Here is an 18,069-nt window from a genome sequence, read left to right on the forward strand (position 1 = left end):
GAGCTACCTGATGCCAAGAAACACCTTGTCTGCTACTATTTTGCTTCTAAGGTGTAAGTGACAATATTATTTTGGAGTGAAGGGACTAGGACAGCATCTCCTGGGATCCACAAAGATACAGTGCAGATCTGGGAGCGGAAATTATCCATGAGTTAGTAGGTTTGCAATATGTTTGCCAAAATCATTTTTTGTTTATAATTCATATTGCTGCTATATTAGTCTGCATAAAATAACATGGCAAATCAGTCTTCAGATTTCCCTGGATACCCCAGAGTGTTAACAGCAATTATTTATGTTACGGAGACTACCGTTTATAAATGGCATGGATTTCTTCTCTTTAGGGCTAAAGGGCATCATAAATCAAGATTATGGAAGTTAAATTTAAACACTGAATCTTTTCTTTTCAATAGAGGAGGATATTGATTGAATTAAACAATGACTTTGCTCAATGCTATCATCACTCCTCTTTGCCCTGAATACATGACATTTTCCAAAGAAACTGAGTCTTCAGATTTAGAGAATACCTGTGAAGCACAAAAAGGCACAGGGATTTCAAATTACTTGATTGACTTCATCAGAAAATATCCTGACATCTCAAAAACTCAAGACAAAAAAATGTGCAAAAATGCACAAGTAATCTTTTTTACTACATGGGTTAGAGAATCACTTTTTCTAATCTCCACTTTAAACTGTGGAGATGGATGAAATATCTATATAGAGAAGCTCACTTTGGTGGTAGGGGGGTAAATTTAGCAGTATGCCTAATTTGTTCACAAAAAAATAAAAATGACAAGCTTCTGATTGGTAGCTTGATCGATTTAAACTATTATAGATTCAGGAAGAGGATAGAGTCTGTTCAGTATTCTAAATATCTGAAACAGGGTCACTCTTATGGAGGTCTGGGTCTCCAGACTTTGCCTGCACAGGACCTTTGAAGCTATAATATCTGAGACAGGCAGCTCTTCTCTTCCCAGCCGGGAGGAGGTGACCCAAGGGAAGTCGCCTCAGTGGCTATTTCTTCTGCACCCGCAAGTTTGCTTAACTTAGCTTTGAGCAGAGGAAGAGAGTATTCTTGTCTGAGCTGGAAACTTCCGATGAAGCAGCTTTATGACTCTCTGTCTCAAATGGTAAAACTCAAGTGCTTTCAATAAATCAAGCCAAGACTGCCTGTGAACACAAAGGTCATAACTGGTGGATCCTTTAACAAGCAGAGCTCCCATCCTGCTCTAAAACCTCCCTCCTGCTCTCCCACTGAAGTGAAAACTTGCCAGCCTGGTGCTCATGGCCCACCCTGGTTTGGTTCCACCTGCCTTTCCGGTTTCCCACTGAGGAAGCAAAATCAATCCTTCTTCCTGCTGCCATTGTAAATGCATAGACATATGGCATCTTACATTTAGGAAATGAAATTTTAAGAAACACACCCTTGGAAAAAACACAGGGTCATCTGTCTAGTTCCAGTTCCCAGAGGAGACGAAAACATGAGCGCTTCCTTCGGTAGCTGAGTCTCCAGTGACAACCTTGTGAAACCTGACCTCATCGGCAACAGCGATACAGAGATATGTCGTGACCTTCACGGACACAGGCAGGTGAGGAAACAGCTGTTTTTCCACCATGAAAAAATGAACTGTGGGCTTGCTAACCTGGACAGTTCTGTGTGTGTTTCCCTTCTATTCTGTGTCTGTCACGTCTCTTATTATTATTACCGAATGAGCAAAAGTGGCATGACTGGGATTATGGTCTGATCATCTGATAGTTTCTGTTGGGTATCAAATGATACAGCATTTGTGTTTGTGTGTGTGTGCATGTGTGCATACATGCATGTGTGCATTTGGCTTTTTGGCCAGTTGGTCTTGGACATCTGATATCTCCGGCATTTGAGACAAGCATCTGCTTGCCACTAGGTCGCAAGATGTTATTTTTGCACAGATGATGTCATTTATGTCACTCTCCACATCACTGATGTACCTTGTCCTCTGACAATTGATAGAATCTCTATGCTGTTTGTCTTTCTAGCATGCTACCATGATGTCCAGTCACTTAAAAAAAAAAAAAAATTATTCCCTCTGGAATGAAGGAAGTCCCATGAGTTCTGCAACTGTTATGAACTAGTGACCTTGTAGTTCTGCAGGGTTTTTTTTTTTTTTTATTGTTGTTTTGACCTATGACTAGAGTGACACAACTTAGGCTTCTAATTTTTTTGATCGTCTAAGTGAAAAACAAAGATTTTAAAAAGTCCCTGTTGGTCCTTTATTAAAATAATGTGTTTACAGCTGTAACACAGTCTATTTCTTTGGACAGCTGGTATATGTACTTTCTCTCATTTCCCCCAACTCCACACACACACATACACACACCATTTTAGGGAAACTGGTCATGAGAATCTGCCATTTTGTGCACACTCTAAGGATACATACTTCAGAAAAGCATATTTATCAGCAAAGGTGAGGAGATGCGGAGCTAGGAGGAAGCACTTTTGCCGCTGGTTTTTATGTGGTTTGGAGAACAAAGAAGAGACCCTGAGGAGAGTTTTCCTTCATGTGTTAACACCCATGGGCTGCCCGGCAATGTGGGTGGAATGGGAAGCTGGCTTTTGGCATGTCTGGAATGTACTGACTTCCTGAGAAATCCAGAGAAGTGATGTCTCTCTCCTCCATCAAAAGAACACAGGGGAGGGCTTCCCTGGTGGCGCAGTGGTTGAGAGTCCGCCTGCTGATGAAGGGAACTGCCCTGCAGTCTGGGTTCGTGCCCCGGTGCGGGAAGATCCCACATGACGCGGAGCGGCTGGGCCCGTGAGCCATGGCCTCTGAGCCTGCGCGTCCGGAGCCTGTGCTCCGCAACGGGAGGGGCCACAAACAGTGAGAGACCCGCATACCGCAAAAAAAAAAAAAATTGTCATGAAGAACCTAGGGGTAAGACAAGAATAAAGACACAGACCTACTAGAGAATGGACTTGAGGATATGGGGAAGGGGAAGGGTAAGCTGTGACAAATTGAGAGAGTGGCATGGACATATATACACTACCAAACGTAAAATAGATAGCTAGTGGGAAGCAGCCACATAGCACAGGGAGATCAGCTCAGTGCTTTGTGACCACCTAGAGGGGTGGGATAGGGAGGGTGGGAGGGAGAGAGACGCAAGAGGGAAGAGATATGGGAACATATGTATATGTATAACTGATTCACTTTGTTATAAAGCAGAAACTAACACACCATTGTAAAGCAATTATACTCCAATAAAGATGTAAAAAAAATCAAATAAAAAAGAACACAGGGGAGTCTCATGACAGCACCCATGCGTGCAGGTTATTCTGTGGAGAATGACAAGGCTGACAAGAAGTGAATAGACTCAATTTGCACCGTAAAGTTTTTTTGTGTGTGATTCAGGCAGGTACCTTATATTTTTTTAAATTTTTACTTTATACTGGAGTATAGTTGATCAACAATGTTGTGTTAGTTTCTGGTGTGCAGCAAAGTGATTCAGTTATATATATACATGTACCTATTCTTTTTCAAATTCTTTTCCCATATACGTTATTACAGAATGTTGAGCAGCGTTCCATGTGCTGTACAGTAGGTCTTTGTTGGTTATCTATTTTAAATATAGCAGTGAGTACATGTCAATCCCAAACTCCCAATCTATCCGTCCCCTCCACCTTCAACCCTGGTAACCATAAGTTCGTTCTCTAAGTCTGTGGGTCTGAACCCTGAACTTAAACCACAGTCTAGCTAGGCAAGGGGGGAAAATGTTCCACCATGACACATTCCTCTATGAATTCCTCCTGAGTTCCATAGCCCGCCCAAGAGCTGACTGGATTTCTTGACTGAATTTCTGTGAGATATATTTCTGAGCAAACACACTGATATTTTCTCTTAGCTTCAGAAAAAAAAGATTTGGACTACAAAGTTTCTTAATTTCAACAGAGCTTTTGTTCTGATTAGTTTAGATATACTTCTAAGTATTTATATAAATTTAAGTGACTTCAAGAAATTCCAGAAATTAAAAAGAAAAATCTGAACTTCAAATGATTCAAAACTGTCAACTTTTGAATTTTAGATATTTACTCAAATCAGAAGAAAACAATACTTAGCCATGAGCTCAATTAATGGTCTTGCTGAATAAATTGCAAGATGATAAAGTAAAAAAAAAAAAAAAGAAATTAGAAAGGCAAATTTATAACATGGAAAAATAGCTGAGAAAATTATCATTAGACGGGTTTGATAATTTCAGTTTAAAATTTTTTTATATCTTTCCTCCTATTTGAAAAGAGCATAAAACATAATATTGCTAACATATCCTAGGTTATGCAAGATTTAGATTTATTTCTCTTTAAAATTCCAATTGATTTGTATTGCCAAATATCTTAGACTTTTAAAATAAATCAATCGTGATCTTTCTGCCTGTAAAATATTTCAAATTATATGTGAAAATTGTGTTAAAGTAAATTGAACTGTAATAACTGATATCTTTTAAAGAAAATGTGTGAACTACTCAGCATGTTGAAAGATAATAAGCTGGTGACTGTAAAGGGGATAGTTAGAGGAGACATTGGGTACATTTATGTTTGTTTATCAATGGCAAATCAGCATAATTTTGTTTTAAGACGTAAGTGACTGGTTGTGCTAGAGTGGAAAAGAAGGTAAGAAAAGACATATTTGAGAGTGTAAAGTAAGTGTTAAAAACATAAAGGCAAGTAAATTTTGGTTTATATTACTTGCCAGTAGTAAATTTGAAAGTAGCAGTGAAACATTAAAATTTTGAAAGTATTTGCTCAATGTTAACGAGTATAATTATAGAAAGAGAAAAAGGCTTGTAAAAATTTGTCTGCAAATGATTGCATGAATGATATAAAATAAGAAAAACTGATATTTGTGTTTCCTTTCTGTTAAATGGCAAATTGACCTTTGAGTATGTATGTAATATACATTCTGTTCTTATTTGTATGGAAACACAAAAGACCTCGAATAGCCAAAGCAATCTTGAGAACGAAAAACGGAGCTGGAGGAATCAGGCTCCCTGACTTCAGACTATACTACAAAGCTACAGTAATCAAGAGAGTATGGTACTGACACAAAAACAGAAATATAGATCAATGGAACAGGATAGAAAGCCCAGAGATAAACCCATCCACATATGGTCACCTTATCTTTGATAAAGGAGGCAGAAATGTACAGTGGAGAAAGGACAGCCTCTTCAATAAGTGGTGATGGGAAAACTGGACAGCTACATATAAAAGAAAGAAACTAGAACACTCCCTAACACCATACACAAAAATAAGCTCAAAATGGATTAAAGACCTAAACGTAAGGTCAGAAACTATCAAACTCTTCGAGGAAAACATAGGCAGAACACTCTATGACATAAATCACAGCAAGATCCTTTTTGACCCACCTCCTAGAGAAATGGAAATAAAGACAAAAATAAACAAATAGGATGTAATGAAACTTAAAAGCTTTGGCACAGTGAAGGAAACCATAAACAAGACCAAAAGACAACCCTCAGAATGGGAGAAAATATTTTCAAATGAAGCAACTGACAAAGGGTTAATCTCCAAAATTTACAAGCAGCTCATGCAGCTCAATAACAAAAAAATCAAACAACCCAATCCAAAAATGGGCAAAGGACCTAAATAGACATTTCTCCAAAGAAGACATACAGACTGCCAACAAACACATGAAAGAATGCTCAACTTCATTAATCATTAGAGAAATGCAAATCAAACTACAATGAGGTATCATCTCACACCAGTCAGAATGGCTATCATCAAAAAATCTAGAAACAATAAATGCTGGATAGGGCGTGGAGAAAAGGGAACCCTCTTGCACTGTTGGTGGGAATGTAAATTGATACAGCCACTGTGGAGAACGGTATGGAGATTCCTTAGAAAACTACAAATAGAACTACCATATGACCCAGCAGTCCCACTACTGAGCATATACCCTGAGAAAACCATAATTTAAAAAGAGTCATGTACCAAAATGTTCATTGCAGCTCTATTTACAATAGCCCAGAGATGGAAACAATCTAAGTGTCCATCATCGGATGAATGGATAAAGAAGTTGTGGCACATATATACAATGGAATATTACTCAGCCATAAAAAGAAATGAAATCGAGCTATTTGTAATGAGGTGCATAGACCTAGAGTCTGTCATACAGAGTGAAGTAAGTCAGAAAGAAGAAGACAAATATCGTATGCTAATGTATATATGGAATTTAAGGAAAAAAATGTCATGAAGAACCTAGGGGTAAGACAGGAATAAAGACACAGACCTACTAGAGAATGGACTTGAGGTTATGGGGAAGGGGAGTGGTAAGCTGTGACAAAGCGAGAGAGAGGCATGGACATATATACACTACCAAACGTAAGGTAGATAGCTAGTGAGAAGCAGCCACATAGCACAGGGAGATCAGCTCACTGCTTTGTGACTGCCTGGACAGGTGGGATAGGGAGGGTGGGAGGGAGAGGCACACAAGAGGGAAGAGATATGGGAATATATGTATATGTATAACTGATTCACTTTGTTATAAAGCAGAAACTAACACACCATTGTAAAGCAATTATACTCCAATAAAGATTTAAAAAAAGAAATCAAAAAAAAAGAAAAAGAAACAGTGAAAAGTTATGCTGTGTCATGGTAACAAAGTTCCTTATTATCACGTAATTATGGTGTTAACTTTTATGCTTTCTGTTATGCTCCTGAGCTGTCTTTGAAGAAAACTTTTTTTCTTTTTTTTAAGCTAAAATTCCTGATAGTAACAGTTACCTGCTGCAGTGTTTTGTTTTTCTTCATTCTAGACTGCAACTTTAATTATTTCTTGTCGTTAAGTATTTATGACTTATGTTTATTTATTGTCTTCTGTTCCAAATTTACATCCCAACCTCAGAATGATAAAACTTTTCAGATGTCTTTTTTACTTTAACTATCTTAAGGGCTTTCATCATGGTAGCTGAGTCTCAATAAAGATCGACTCTCTTTGTAAAAGGAAGAATACTGGAAATAACTGAGTTGGCTTGCCATACTCCTATGTTTTAATTAGCTCCACTAGTTGGAGCTCTATAGTTTATTGAACCAACACTAAGAGAATAGGCACATCATAAAGTGAAACTGTCTCTCTGGGTTAATTAGAATAAATAAAAAGTCACTAACTTGAGGATATTCCAGTCTTGGGTTTTACAGTTTGAATGCTCACATACACTTGTCACTTGTGATCGGTCAGCCTGCAGGGCTGATGGGATCAATGAAAATATTCTGGAGCTGTGTCAGTGTCCTCACCGACCTCCATAGATCCGCCACCTTAGATTAGCCTTTGATTTGATCTTATCACTTGATTACGTATGTCCTTCTGAAGAGGCCCGGCTCTCCCCCTTTCGATATGGCTGCTGTAATCGGTTTACCAGAGCTGTTTCACCTCGCTGAGCCCTGTCATTTGCTGTTTTCTCAGCTCCCTTACACTTGCCTCAAGGCCTCGCTATATGTGACAAACAGACCTTGAATCTTCTTGGAAATGGCAAAAAACTGCAGTAAATGACTACAGTCTGAGGAGCTCCTGCCCATCCCTATTATAGCAACTCTCGTCAAGGACTCAGAATTCTCCACGAAGCTGGCAGTGTCCCAAGGAACACACCCTGCATGTCATCAGGTCCTGTCCAGGGACTGAGCGAGGGCTCCCAGGACTCTTATTCCAGAAACACGACTTGGTGAAAGTCATCTGTTCAACACAAAATCATCAAAAAAATTTACAGCAGATACAATGGACTAAAAGAGTGGATTTAATCATAGTTAAACTTCTGGGGTTTTTTTTAACCTATAATGGAAAAGAATCTGAAAAAGAATATATATATATATATATATATATGTAACTGAATCACTTTGCTGTACACTTGAAGCTAATACAACATTGTAAATCAACTCTACTCCAATAAAAATTGTTTGTTTTGAACTAAACTTCTGTTTTCAATGAGCATATGAAAGCGTTCATCTCTTTTTCATCTACGTCTCTCAGTTAAACAGCCAATAGTTCTACAAAGTGAAATGAAACTAATCCCTGAGGCTTGAGAAAGAAGAAAAAGTCTTGTGAAAGTTCTTATATAGATAAAAGCTAATAAATGGTTAGCACACAAGTATAGCAACTCTAATAGAAAGTATTTACATACATTAATTGTGTCTACAAACCTTTAAAAAAATGGTGCCAATGGTTAAATATAATGTAAACCATTTTACTAAATCTTTTTACTTTTCCTTTATTTACTTTTGCTTTATTCTTTCCAAAAGAATATAATTTTAACAATGACCATGACAGAAACCCTATGTCATTAGTTATGACAAGCCTAAAAATACAGAACTGGGACTCCTCCTCAGGTGTGGAAAGATGCCAGAGAAGACTTCCCAGAAATGCTGGCTGGTACCTGCTCTATGGCCCATAGAAGCCTGGTGCTATGATATTATCACTTCCTGGCAAGGTGGGAAGATTGAAAAATTTTGTAATCTCAGAGAAAAATGTGCCCTTATTCTTAAAGGTATTAAAGAAAAAAACCTAACAGTGGTGGATTAGATGCTTCTTCATGTCTGACCTGATAGATTAACCGATAAGTGCAATAAAATAATTCTGACAAATAACTACAATTCTAGGGTTTACAAAGTCTCATCAAAGAAGTTAATTCTTAATCTTAATGGTATATAGCTTTAGCTTTTTAAACCATACAGTAAGGCTGTATTTATATACTAAGAAACATCTTCTGTAACAAGTAAATAAAGGTAGTGAGTAAAACAAACCATAAAACTAACCGTACACAATCAGAAAATCACAAAACGGTGTGGTCAAATCTCTAGTAAAGGCTCTAGTAGACTGCACTGTGCCCCCAGCTCTGCATCCACACCCTCCCTCCATGGTCTCTTCACAGATAACCTGTATTTCCCTGCCCCTTCGCTTTGGACTTGGCCGTGTGCTTTGCTTTGCCTGATGGTATATCAGCAGGAGTGACAGTGTTCCAGTTCTAAGCCATAGGAGGTCTCACACATCTCACTCAGCATCTCAAGTCTCTGCTGTTGCCACGAGAACACTTTCTCATGAGTGGCTGCTGGCCTTCCAGCCTTTGCTTCAGAGTAAGATATGTGAGTGGACCTGGACCACAGACGTGATGTAGGAAGCAGAGTCATCCCCACCAAGCCCAGTGTAGATGCACAAAACCCTTGAAGGTCCACAGACGTGGGAGCAAAGACAGATAACTCCTGTTCTAAAGCCCTGGTTTTGGGGGTGGTTGTTATGCAGCAATGAGTAACAGATACAGGGGTGGATAACTGACCACAAGATGAGGCTGTGGCACTGAGTGGCTCTCTGTCCTGCCATCACTGTCTGTGACCTGTCACAACACATCCCACATTCAGAGATAATAACATCTTGCACCCTGAAATAAAAGAAAAATAACAGGTTCACTCTGTATAACACTAGTCTATCTAATAAACAATACTTTGAGGCTTTCTTATAAGTTACTGCCTCCTTAGTGGAAACAATTTTATCACTGAATATTGTATTACCAATGTCTGAAGATATACCATAACTATGAGAATGTGGAAATCATAGGAGAAAATTGCCGTTTATCCACCATGATCAGACTGAATTGATAATCTTGGTAGTTTTGATTTTTAAAAAATTTAAATACCTGGGTTTTAAAAATTTTTAATGAGACGTCCGTCTGTAGACCAGACTCTCTTGTACCTCTTTGTGAACAAGTTATTTTCTTTTCTTTGTCTCTGACTGTCCCTTCATGAAGAAGATCTCCCATGGCCTCCATTAGCTCCCTTTTCCTTTTACACCCTAATCTCCCTTCTGGGAATTTCCATAGTACTACACACCTCTCTTACAGCATGCATCATTATTGTCCTGTATCTGTTTGTGTTTCGAACACTGGTGTGAAAATGTCCCCAGCTCATAATAGGTGCTCAGTGATGTCAAATTGCTTGCATGAGCAAATCTGGGGCACGCTCTTTCTTAGGGACCTCTAACAAGATTGTAGGCAGAACAATATCATAAGAAGATGTTTATCTTATGTGCAAAAGTGAAAGAATAATGTGTGGCCAGAAGCTTAGACTCTGAACTCAGATCATCTGGGGCTGGATCCAATCAGGACAATGTCCTTCCTAGGAGACTTCAGTGGGCAAATGAGCTTCCATGAGGCACATTTTCTTCTTTTGTGAAAAGTTGTTACTAATAATGGTCATATGCATCAGTTCCAATAGTTAAGTTAAATCAATATGTAAAGTACCTGGCACCCACTAGGTCGTTTAATGAAAGTTTGCTAATACTGAGCAGTTCAGATTCCTGCTATTTGAACAAGTATGGTTCTCTCTGGCTCGAGGACCTGGCATCAAATGTTCGTAATTTTCATATGGGACCCTCATGCTCTTCCTCAATGATGTTCAGGAGACTGTTACGTTGCCCCTAATAAGGCATCCTGCAATTCTTCTTAAGAAACCACACTACTTTTTAAAAAAATGATGAGAACATCTCACTTTCAAAACAGGAAGTTCTGAAGTTTGGATATTTTGAGTTCTGTTTTTAATGTAATCTGAAATATTCAGAATGTAATCTGAAATATTCAGAAGCAGTAGCAGTAATATTGACATAATTTAACATGCCAGGTGTGCTCACAGGTAATTTGTCTGGAGAATTATTTCTTAGCGTCACGAACCTGATTCCATTTGCACTGAGTCTCCTGTGGATTCTGGTGGAAAGCAGCAAGAGCAGAGGCCAGGCACCTTATTCTGCAACATCTCACTTCCTTGGGGCACCACATGTCTGTCTAGGATGTCAGGCAGCTCCCCTGTCACCATGGTGTGTGTCACAGATTGAAGTCCACTCCTGTCTTTACTGCATGAAGCATTCCCAGAGGATGTACAGGCAAGCATTTTCATGGCAACCTTTTTAATTAGTAGAGCAGAAACACTCAAACTTATTCAAGTATTTGATCAAAGAAGATTAACATTCATACATTTAAAATAATTGTACATGAACTACAGAAGATTTTTATAGCATATTAGTATACTAGTATGAATAAAATGATTTCTAGATCTCTTTATTTTCAATGAGATTCACTACCAACATGAACAAAAATCTTAGTGTTGTCATGAAATTGTTAGGAGAAGCAAAAGCCAAAATGCTGACTTCATGGCTTCTAATACAGCCCAGGACAGTTATAAATGAAAACTAGCCAGCAAGATGTGCAGTAGCAGACAGAGTGTTGGTCTCACAGCCTGACCATCAATTGAAGGGCTGTGAGCAGGTCACCAAGATGAAGACTGAAGGAGATGACAACTGAGGCATCTCTGCAATGACAATCTACATAGTTCCAGACAGACACAACTAATTACAATGAGGGGTAATTTAATATGCTATAAAAATTGTAAAGCATTAAAGCCTAATAACCTCAGAATCTCTGGCAACAGACTTACTCAGATGGATGTAAGCAGAATCATTTCAGTAATAAGGTGCTTGAGGTCACCTCTAAATTTTAATATGAGCATTTATGTTCTACTGTCAGCCTGTGGGGATTCTTTTTCATGAGATGGGGGTGGGCCAAGATAAGTAGAAAGTGATAATTTAAAAAATCCATTGGTGGGGAGGGATAAATTGGAATATTGGGATTGACATATACACACTATCATATATAAAATAGATAACTCACAAGAACCTACTGCATAACACAGGGAACTCTACTCAATGCTCTGTAATGACCTATATGGGAAAAGAATCTAAAAAAAGAGTAGATGTATGTATGTGTAAAATTGATTCACTTTGCTCTATACCTGAAACTAACACAACATTGTAAATCAACTATTCTCCAATAATTTTTTTTTAAATCCATAAGGTAATCTAACCATTGTTTATGGAGTCAGTTGGTACTTGAGTATTTTCTTTCAGTTTAGGGCTTTCATTTTTTTGAGTGAATTTTTTCTAGTTCATTCTTCATGTAACAAGATCATGATGTAACTCTTCAGAGTAATTTTATATATTAAAGTATATTACTTTGAAGTAATATATAGCATTATACATTGGCAGGATCAAAAGCTCTCTTTGTCATTTCACAAAGTATCACTGAGCACAGGGACATGGTCATGTATTTGAGTGTCCCCAAGACCTAATAATAAAGGCTAAGAATTGGTGTCAATATAGAGGCCTTTGGAATATTCTCCATGTCCTCCAAAGCTACTGTGATTTTCAGTTACATTTGTTCTTCCATTCATTCATCCATTCAGCAGAAATGCATGAGCTCCTGGTATGTGCCAGGCACTGGCTTGTGGTTGTGAACATGGCAGACAGTATGCTTCACTCTACGTGGGCAGACAGGCACTGGAATGTGAACTTACACCACAGTTTGGCTGACCTGATCTTGGAGTACTCTACTGAGATTGGAAATTGTTTTATAAAATGTGAGAGAGAGAACCAGGAAAGGAGGACCATTCTGAAACAAGTCTGAAACAAAGCCATACCCTGCAAGGTACGCCTTTGAATTCTTTGCTCCATTTCTAACTTGTGATAAAGACTCTCTCCCCTGAGCCTGCTTCTTGGCTGGTCTTCAACCTTAGCCCCATCCTTGCTGTCCCTACCAGCCCAGTTTTAGGAAGAATCCTGCTGAGTCAGTTTAGAGAGAACCCTCACCCTTGGTATCTGGTCACCCTTTCTGCTTTCAGCAAGAATCCCACCACCCTTGGTGTCTCCTCTCAACCACTTTCTTTCACTGAACCCCTCACTCTGCTCATTGGCTTATAAATCCACAACTGTTATTTCTGTATTCAGAGTTGAGTCCAATCTCTCTCCCTGTCAATTGAAAAAACAAACAAACAAACAAACAGAAACAAAGAAGAGAAAAAGCACAGCATGAGAGTTTTGAGGTAAACTTTATTTGGGGCAAAATGAAGGCTGTAGCCCGGGAGACAGCCTCTCAGTAGCTCTGAGGAACTGCTCCTAAGAGGTGGGGTGGAGGTCTGTATACATGTGGTTTTGGTGAAGGGGGGCACGTGCAACCCAGCACACATTTGGCAGAAGGTTGCTGCTAGTCACAAGGAGCAGATGTGTACATTAATGATCTTAGTGCCTGTCTAGATATGAGAAGATGCAAGAAATCGGGCTTATAAAATCTCCTCCTGAAAATACCTAACTATCTGTAGGCCTGTTCTGCCAGTTTTCCCAGTGCACAGACTGCCTCATTCCTGACCTCTGTCCTGAGCTCCTTTCAGGGTGTGTTGAAGGTCAGTGACTGCAGTGGCCAGTGACTTCATTCTTGTAGAACCAGACGGTGAGCAACCATTTTTAGTTGGCATCCCCTAATGCAATAGCCTTGAATTAAGTCTTCCTTCCCATTTTCAGCACGTGTCAGAATAACTGTTTCTCTAACACTTGTCAACAAATTCAGGCCCTTTTTCATCTTTCCCAAATCTTAAATTAGCATAAAACTTCTGAAGAGCTTGGCTAATTTAAACTGATGGCTTGAGGACCCATCACAAATTACCAAATTGTGTGATTTGGACTGTCAGCTAACACAGTGGAATGAGATTTGCTTGAATCTATATTTGTCAGTGATGGGGAACAGCTGAGCGTTGACGTCCAGCCCTCACTAAGCTCTCCACTTCCAGTGCGTTGTTTGTTACAAGAGTTTTTAGGTTCCTATACATATATTAGCTCGTGTTTCTCCCCTTGAGGATTTAAAATCTGAGCATGAGATGGAAGCCAGAGCACAAAGCTGTCTCTCTGAGACCTTATCCTAATTCTCTTGGGATACTTTCAGACTATGTGGCTTTGTCACGTGGTACTGAGGTACGCTCCATTCGACGTAAACCCCACAGGGAACTACAGGTGTAGCAGGATATTGACAGAGCAAGAGAGCATCTCCTGTGAGGACCTGAGAAAACTCTGCTGAGTCAGTCCCTACAACCAGTTGAAGAATGGAGCCCACCTCCCCAGGGCTCACAATGCTCACACATGATGGGTGGATTCCAACCTAAGTGTCCCAGAGAGCCCGGCTGTGAGTACCACAGGACCTGGTGGTTGGAGGGCTGTTTTTTTTCCCAGGGCATCACAGCTCGTTTGGACCAGAACCTGGCTTGAAGGTCACAGGGAAGTACAGACAGGCCCTGCCCACAGCCACTGTCTAGGATTGACTCTGATGACTTCATCTGGAATAAGTCCTTGATGCTCCCTTCCCTACAATTTTCTCTTCTCCAGAACTTCCTTGTCTTCCTTTGGCATCTCACGTTTAGATGCACATCTGGTGCTTCAGCTCCAGAGCAGCAACTGTGCCAAGGATTTGGAGAGGTGAGGCCAGCAAAGGAGCAGAGAGACATTTCCTCCCTCTTCTTTGTTTCTGCTTTCTGCACACAGGAGACACTGGCTAATTGCATCTTTATTACCATTTCTCCCACATCAGGATCCCACAGTGTCATTTTTATTAGCTTAATTTAAGTCTTAATCATTCTGAATTAGAAAAAAAAAGATACTTTCTTTTATTAAGAAGATATTTTTTTCAATTAAAACCTGAAACTAGCCTTATAACAATCAGATTAAATGAAATGTATCTCGATGTGTTGCATGAAGAAACCAGCATTTTCTGTCTTTTAGGCACCACTATTAATAGACCTGTTTAAATGTACATTTTGCAGAGAAAATGGCACAAGATACTCAATGGAGACATTTAACTTTACCACATATTTTATTTAAAAAGTCCAGACCATAATATTTGAAATGCTTTTTAATATTATAAAGCTAATATTGGGTCATGTTTTCATTTTAGGGCTTAGCCTCTTTTATTATATTGATTGTATGAGAATTTAATATAAGCTAAGTACTTGTGGTAATTTTTTGATGACTTGAGGTAACACATATGATTGAGTTTTGAAATTGAACTGCCAGGAATTATCAGTGTTACCCAGTTACTAACAATTTCCAGGTTATAAGGGAATGCAAGACAAAGGCCGAGCAGGCAGAGGTCTGGGACCCAGCTTGGGTCACACTGTTCCAAGATTAATGCATATAAAGTCCAGACTAGAAAAGGGTGCATTTGGTTATGAAACATATCCATTTTATACTCAGATAGTTATATAACTTCCATGTGATTTTCCAAGGAGCCATGCCCCAGACATGCCCAGCTTCTAGGTTTGTTTTCTATCGGCTATCCTAGTCACCAGCTACATTCTGCTGAAAGCTATCCATAGATACAGACTCTCTAAGGACTCAAGTATCATTGATTTGTTTGTCAGTGTTCTATCAATGACTTATTTACAAGAGGGTTTGACTTTTTCACCCTCTATCTATCAATCTATCTATCTATCATCTACCTATCATCTATCCACCAATCTATCTATTGATCTATTTATCTCTCCTGTATGTAGTTATATCTCTATCTGCTTTTCTATCAATAGATTTAGAAAAACAAGGGATCGAGGAGAAGCCTTCAGAAGCCCATGTACTTGCTCAGGACTAATGAAAAGATCTTTCATTGGTATAAGTGTAAACCTTTTTTTTCTTTTAGTAAATAAAGCTTCTTGAGAGTAGCTACTTGGCCAAGAAGCCAGTGTTCCACTAGCGACACTTCCCACACTGAAGTCTCATTCTGGATTTGGGGGCATCTCCAAATCTTGCTCAGGGACCGTGTTCCAAATTCACATCCTCAACCTTAACATCTCTCCACAAACCTGGTCCCTCTCAGCTTAGAAGTTGTGTTTTTCCTTCCATTAAAAACTGTCTCCCATGGATCCTGCCTTGCCCTCTGCCTTTTGGGCTTTTCCATATCTTCCTGTCAAGGCTAAACCCCCTGGAGGAATTTTTGAGTATCTACTCTCTTTGTCCTTTTTACTTTAACCAACAAATTCCAATCTGGCTTCTGACCACAGCCTCCATCACACCATTGAAGAGACTATTGAAAGGACTTCCTATCATGATGGAAACATCCAACAGAGTCTAGGGGAATTTTTCATCTTTTTTCATCAGAGATGAGTAACCCTAGTGGCTACTCTCTCCATCCCAAGGATCTTCCTCCCTGTGTTCTGGAATGTTTCTGCTGTGCCCCTTCAGGCCCTCCCCAGGATGCACTACTGCCCTGCTAGATTCTATGGGTTGGGGTTTCCCAGGCCCCACAGACACTGACTCAGGGGTGACCTCAGCCCCTGCTGAGGATTGAACCATCATGGTTCCCAAATCTGTGCCTGTGGCCCTGACCTCTCCTGTGAGCTCCAGCCTTGACTTGCATGCAGCTCTGAGAAAGTCATCTGAAGACCCACCTACCCTTCAAGCACATCTCACAGTGACACTGTCACACACCAGACCTCCATCAATGCACCCCCTCTCTGGCCAGTTTCACAGAGTCACCCTCATTCCACACAGAATCTGTTTCCTTTGACCATTTCATCTCGGCCAGAATTTGAAGTCATCATTGATCTCTCCTCCACCTCATACTTTCCCAGATATACCCGCTCCTTGATTCAATTTCCTAAATAAGGATCAAGTCTATGTTTGCCTCTTTATCCACCTTTTAATGCATTATTTCAAGCCCTCAGCATATCTTTTGGACATTGGAAAACATTTGAAATATTTTTTTCCACTGGCCTCTTTCATTCAGATCTGATTCTTCTCCAATTCCTCTTTCATTCCATTACCAAAGTGAACTTTCTGAAATGCAAACAGATATTCCCAACTGGGTGTTGATAAATCATGGGAGAACCAGTAATTATAGAGCATAACATTGAACAAGAAGTTACCAGAGTTATTGGCAAATATGCAAATATTCACTGCTGACCTAGCAGAACACACAGACACACATGGCGTTCTTGAGGAAATACCTTTTCAAAAAGTAGTAAAGACACAGAAGCAAGACTGTTTAGTAAAGGTCTCTATGTGTTCATGGAAAGAATATATTTAATGGGCAAGGGCTGCCTTGCAAATCCTTGAGGTTAGGAATTTGCTACAGCTTTTCTTAAACCTTAAATAATATATTTCTGTGAACTTGGATTTGAGGGGAGCCCTGTGCTTCCTTAAAAGAATTTATCATGGGAGAGTAAGGTGATTTTTGCTTTCTTATAATATTTCTGAGGATTTCAAAATCTTTAAAAATAAACATATTTATCTTATAATTAGATAGGGAAATTAGATAGGGAAAATAAAAACAAAATGAATCAACACAAAATTTTAATAATAAACTATTTCCATCTTTCTTCTTGGTTCTCATGAGCAGCCACAGCTGGGAGAAGCCACTTGTTGGTTTCCGGAGAAGTTTGCTCTTAAGCAGGATTGAAGAGGAAGAAGTGCACCCCTACTGGCACCAGAATCTCTCCCCCTCCCCCTCCCCCTCCCCCTCCTCCTCCTCTTCTGGTCTGTTAAATCCACAAGGCCTCTCACATGAAGTGTGAGCTGCAGGACTGATGCTGTTTGCACAGCATTTGTCATGCCTGTGAGAAGATGAAACAGCGTTTAAGAGGAGGAATGTGCCTCTTTCTGTCTCAGCTGTAATAAACTTGGCCTTTATCTGCAGCTCAACGTTAGGGATGAGAGCTGCCTCGGGTGTAGGGATGTGTGTGTGTGTGTGTGTGTGTGTGCATGTGCATGTGTGTGGGTGTGTGTGTTTGTGTGAAGGAGATGCATGGAACTCCATGTAATACAAAGAGGAACAAAGACAGGGAAATGTGATCTTCTGGGTGATCTTAAAGGACTCCTTTATCAATGGAAAATGATTTTGATTTTGTGAAAATCTCAGGCTGCACCTGTGGAACCCATTCCCTCCCTTTTTACAGGCAGGTGACCTTCCACAGCTTAGCACAGCCCTGAACTATGCCTTGTGGACAGAATAGATTTTAGAGACACACAATATTGGAAGAGCAGTGGGGAAATAGTCTGTTTACTTACCTGGGAAATAATGGAATTCCTTGGGTGGGCTGGAAGCACACTTGTATTAAGTGGCTAAGAAGCTGGCCCAGGAGGATTGGACTGCACTCTTAAGGTGAGTTCTAGAGACGTGCAGTCATTGCCATGGGAAGGGGGCCTTTGTGCTGCACATTTTTCTTTGTGTCTTGTTTTATTTTACTCT

General features: G+C 39.7%; 1 long non-coding RNA gene across 1 annotated transcript; it reads left to right on the forward strand.

Annotated features, from left to right (window-relative positions):
• Positions 1–1,200: 1,200 nt before the first annotated feature.
• LOC137220618 (uncharacterized) lies at positions 1,201–17,499 on the forward strand. Its single transcript, XR_010941714.1, has 3 exons — positions 1,201–1,586; positions 13,841–14,023; positions 17,218–17,499. It is a non-coding gene; the product is annotated as an uncharacterized lncRNA (long non-coding RNA).
• Positions 17,500–18,069: the final 570 nt, after the last annotated feature.

The sequence above is a fragment of the Pseudorca crassidens genome, chromosome 3, assembly GCF_039906515.1.
Source record: "Pseudorca crassidens isolate mPseCra1 chromosome 3, mPseCra1.hap1, whole genome shotgun sequence".
Lineage (NCBI taxonomy): Eukaryota > Metazoa > Chordata > Mammalia > Artiodactyla > Delphinidae > Pseudorca > Pseudorca crassidens.